The sequence below is a fragment of the Metopolophium dirhodum genome, chromosome 1 (genome assembly GCF_019925205.1).
Source record: "Metopolophium dirhodum isolate CAU chromosome 1, ASM1992520v1, whole genome shotgun sequence".
In the NCBI taxonomy this organism is placed as follows: domain Eukaryota; kingdom Metazoa; phylum Arthropoda; class Insecta; order Hemiptera; family Aphididae; genus Metopolophium; species Metopolophium dirhodum.
In genome coordinates this window covers 91,083,321-91,088,709 of record NC_083560.1, presented here as the reverse complement: position 1 = coordinate 91,088,709, position 5,389 = coordinate 91,083,321, and the positions used below count along the sequence as shown (strand labels likewise).

At 32.2% G+C, this 5,389-nt stretch overlaps 2 pseudogenes; both read left to right on the top strand.

Moving 5' to 3' along the window:
- The first annotated feature begins 1,339 nt into the window (after nt 1-1,339).
- Nucleotides 1,340-2,135, top strand: LOC132933665 (uncharacterized; annotated as a pseudogene).
- Nucleotides 2,136-3,771: 1,636 nt separating this feature from the next.
- On the top strand, nt 3,772-4,650 carry LOC132945120 (uncharacterized; annotated as a pseudogene).
- The last annotated feature ends 739 nt before the right edge of the window (nt 4,651-5,389 follow it).

Genomic DNA, 5,389 nt, shown 5'->3' with positions numbered 1-5,389 from the left:
ATTTGTTATTAAAATCAAAAGTTATAAAAACATATTTTTACCAAACAAATTTTAAATATATATATGACAATAAAATGTAATAAAAACAAAATTATCACGAACGAATGACCAAAGTTATAAAATAAAACAACATTTTGTTTAAAAATAAAAATGAGTTAAAGATTTTAGTTCCAACGAACAATTATAGTAAAAAAATGTTCATCGGTTTTCATCGGTATTTTTTTTCCTGACAAAAAGTGGACCGATGTCATATAGATAATTTTTTATATCGTTGTAAACTTTGAATTTATTGTATTTTTTTAAATATACTCGACATTATCTGAATCCTCTTTTCTTGTACAATTTTTTATGTTTTTCTTAATACTGCATAACTTTAAATAAGTTTCTTCTTGAATTTCCATCAATGTATTGATTATATTAAGGCCCATTTGTTGTCCTAGGATCAGATGATGGACTTTCTGCCCACAAATATGGCTGAAAACAACTATTTTCCTCAACGTAAGTCTCTAGAATATAATCCGTAAATGTTTTTGCGTGGACAGGTGCAATCTGTCATTAGAGCTACAAAACCATTGCTTACCTCATTAGGTGATATACAACTAAGACCAAAAAAACTTTGAAGCCATTTGTATACATCGGTTTTTTCCATGTAATGCTTATATAATTCTTAGTCACTTTGTATCCGACGAAACCAGGCTTGACTCAAATGAAAACGACAACCTAATATTATACAGTTTTCATTACAGAAACCTACAGCAGGCTATAGAGAATGGTTTAATAGTTGAAAAGGTAAATATTTATATTTTATAAGATTTTAAAATATTTTTAACATTATTTTTTATATATAGGTACACAGAGATTTAGAGTTTGATCAGTCGGATTGGCTGTCAAAATATATTAACCTGAACACAGAGATGAGGAAGAAGGCAAAGAATGACTTTTTCAAATTAATGAATAACGCAGTATTTGGTATGTTACTTTGTTTATTTATTTAATTATTTTACTAACAGATTTTTAATTTTCTAGGGAAAACTATGCAATCGAAAAGGAAGGAAATGAAGATGGAGTTAGTGTCATGTGAGACGTGATTACAAAAAACTTATTAATAAAACGACATTTAAGCATACGACTAAGTATAGTGAAAACCTGAACGTGGTCGCACTGGAAAACAAGATCATTACTTTTGACAAACCTATATATATTGGTAAATATACTTTAAATTTAAGTATTATACAATTATTATATTAACACATTTATTTTTATTTAGGATTTGCTGTACTTGACATTTCCAAGACGATGATGTACGATTGTCATTATAATGTTATGAAGAAACATTATAATGATAATATCGAGCTTGTGTATACTGATACTGGTAAATATACTAAAACTAACCTCTTGTATGTATATAATATGTAATAATTTAATATCATTATTACAGATTCATTGATATACCTTATTAAAACTGATGACTATTATAAGGACTTACTTGATAAATCTAACTTGTTGAATAGAGTAGACACATCTGACTTGTCTCCTAGTCATCTGTGCTACACCGCAGTGAGGAGGAAGGTACCTGGGTTCTTCTCTGATGAATTTAATGGGCATATAATTACAGAGTTCTGCGGGTTAAGGGCTAAATCATATGCGTACGACATATATGCAGGAGAAGAGGATGCGGTGAGAGAGAAGGATGATAAGGATAAAGTTAGTGGTGAAAAGATCAAGGCTAAGGGGATAAGGCAACATGTGGTTAAAAACCATATGACGTTGGAGGAACATAAAAGGTGTTTGTTTGGAGAAGCTGGAGTGGAGGCATATCAAGAGAATGTATCAATCAGATCGTTCAAACACCAAATTATGACTATAAAAACTAAAAAGTTGACATACAACAATTACGATGATAAGCGAGTGGTATTGCTCGATAAAATCCATACCTTAGCTCATGGACATTACAGTATAGAGTAAGTTATTAAGACTATCTACTTTTCAAATTTTTTTTGCTTTTAATTTTTATAGGGAAGATGAACCTGGAGAGTGGTCAGAACTTGATTTTGAGGGTTGATGGCGAAGGACGTAAATGGTCAGATTTTGATAAAATTTTTATGATAGAGTTTCTTAAGTACAATACTAAATAATCCTACCAGTTATTTTTAAAATATTATATAATATATTCAATTTGTAAACAGCACTGTATATATTACTAGAATAATTTGTATTTACGTTGTAAGCATGTAATTGAGAAATTATTAAGAATGATTAATGGAAAAGCCATCTAGGTATATATATTTATATTTGTTTATTGTACACTTTTTTTTTCCCATATAAATGTTTCAGATAGGCATCGTTGTGTTTAATTAAAATATAAAAAAGCAATGTTAACGTATAATATTATTATGTTTATTATTTATAATGTATACAATCTCTTTTTACGAATTATTTATAATAACTAACCATTTTCTTATAGCAAATACTTTATAGAATGTACATTGTTTTGGATTAAATTCCATATGAAAAATACAGCAAGGTAGAGTTTCTTCATCACATATTTGATCTAAACGTGGACATCCAAGGTCTTCAATGTTGATGAGTGCGACGTGAGGTATAAACTCCATAAGAAGTTGTTTTTTCTGTTCGCCTTTGACATAAATACTGGTGAACTTTATTGAATTCAATATTCTACTTAGTTCTTCATATTCGACATCACCATATTCTATAGATAATTTATGAAAGTTACGTTCCAACCACTTATTAGTTTGTCGACTCTTGTTGTCCTGCATAGAATTTGAATTTTTGAAAATCCAGTGTTGAGTTGCCCATAGTAGTATAAAAAGGTATGTTGTTGTGCCTAGCACTCGCCCCTCGCCCTCGCCCTCGCCATTCACCCTCACCACCACCGCCGCACGATCGCGTACGTGCGCGACATATATTTTATTCGCCCCCCACCAAACAACCAACACCACCCTGCTTCATCCTTCGCACACAGACGCCGCCGCATTATTCAGTACGTAACCAACATATATTTTCCCGCGCATGCGCATTTATTGTTTCAATGTTTTTTCTATAAATAAATATTGAAAAAAGGCTCTGGAGAGATTCGAACTCTCGACCCCCGTCTTACATTCTAACGCTTTAACCCACTAAGCCACATAGCCGTATTCCTAATAGAATGATTCTCAACGTATATAGCTCCATGAATATTATTGTACACACCTAACTATTCTTCAACAAGGGTTGAGACTATACATGTACACCCCTTTGTATATTTAATACAGGCAACGACGTGTGTGTCCCGACATTCCCTATATATTGTTAACAATAACATTCTTCGACAAAGGTTGAGACTGAACATGTTCACCCCTTTGTATATTTTTAACCTTACATTTCTGTCGCCATAACGTTCTATAGCGAGACATGTGTTAGACATACCCTATCTATTGTTAACATTCTTCAACAAGGGTAGGAACTATACGTGTATACCCCCTTTGTATATTTTAAACCTTGTCCACCTACACCTTTTACGGCAGGTGTTGTTAATCAATTTCTCAGCTGTTGTGACTGAGGAATTTACTCTTACCTAATAATGTTTCCCCCCACCGAATAATGACTCAAATCGTCAGATTTGCAAGAGCCAACATTTATTCAGTGTGTTCAGAGTCTTATGCTATACGACACGTACATTTTTATTTCTTTTTAGTGTTCTTATTTTTACAAGTCTTAATAAATTTCCAGTGTTTATTTATATTTTTTATAAGTTCTAAAATCAATAATATCATGGCTGGTTCAATCGCTGACAACGCTGCCATCTACAAAAAGAAGCCGTTTACGTACGTTCCACCGTCAACTCCGGCTACCCTAATACATTCTACATCCTACACATTGGACTTTACCACTCGACAATTTTTACTTGTTGGACTAGATCCGACTGATGATTTCCAAACAGTCATCCATATATTGACTTCTTCACGTTACGTAAAGTTGTCAACAGATTTTCTAAGACGCATATTCTCGCTTATGGGTAACGTGCTATCATTTATACTAGATATACCTACATCATATAAACGAAATACATTTCTCGAGACAGATTTTTTCAAATTATCGAGTATGGTGTATATAGGAGTAAATGTTTTAGTAATAGAATCTAAAACTGAGGACGGGTGTAGAGTTCTTTTGAATCGTTCAGATCTAATTCAGCTTCAGAACTTGGAATAGAGTATTGCTGCGAGTATACGGGAAAAAGATATTTTCATCAAACCCAATATTATAAAACAAATGAACGAATATTCCGAGAATTTGATCGGGAAAATTCTTCAAGTGGATTCACCGCCTAATAATGTACGAGAAATGCAAATTTTCATTAACAACCAAGAAGTTAAGCAAACCAGTGAAAACCAATTCCTCAACCAAATCAAAATGTTTGCACCTACACAATTAGCCAAACTTTGTATGAATCGTCTGGTGACACCAAACACCCCGGAGGTAATTCAGAAATTTATTATTACATATTATATAAAATATTTAATACTTTTTATATTATTTTAGCCATATGACAAGAATTTTAGAAGCCCGTCATTAATGATACCAAGCTATTCACCTGTCAACGCTGGTAACTACAAATTGTACGAAGACTCCATTAGAAGTAATGGGATTTAATCTGACGGATGAGGATTATGATTTATCTAAGGTAATTTATTAAATAATTTTTAGTAAAAACAATTTAATGATTTTATATTAATTATAACCTTACATTTCTGTCGCCATAACGTTCTATAGCGAGACATGTGTTAGACATACCCTATCTATTGTTAATATTCTTCAACAAGGGTTGGAACTATACATGTATACCCCCTTTGTATATTTTAAACCTTGTCCACCTGCACCTTTTACGGCAGGTGTTGTAATTCAATTTCTCATATGTTGTCATTGAGGAATTTACTCCTACCTAATAATGTTTCCCCCCACCGAATAATGACTCAAATCATCAGACGCTTGACCCTGCAAGAGCGGACATTTATTCAGTGTGTTCAGAGTCTACATCAGATACATGATATTTTACCTGTTATTACGTTCATAAATAATTTTTTTTTGTTATTCCACACGCTTGGTTTGTATATGATATATATAAATAATATTTATATTGACAATATATCACTTCAAGCCACTGTAAAATGCAAGTATTTTATTTTGTAATTTTCACATATAATTTACGAATTTCACATAATCCCATTTTTTTAGATGTCTAATAGTTCATCACCAATTACACCCAGTTATGGTGGCGATGAATATAATAGAATTCTTGCCACAATACCTTTGGAAGAAGAATCTAGCTCAGATTTTTTTTCGCCTGCGAGACCGAGGAGAAATGTCGCCTTGGTATGTATATATATATATA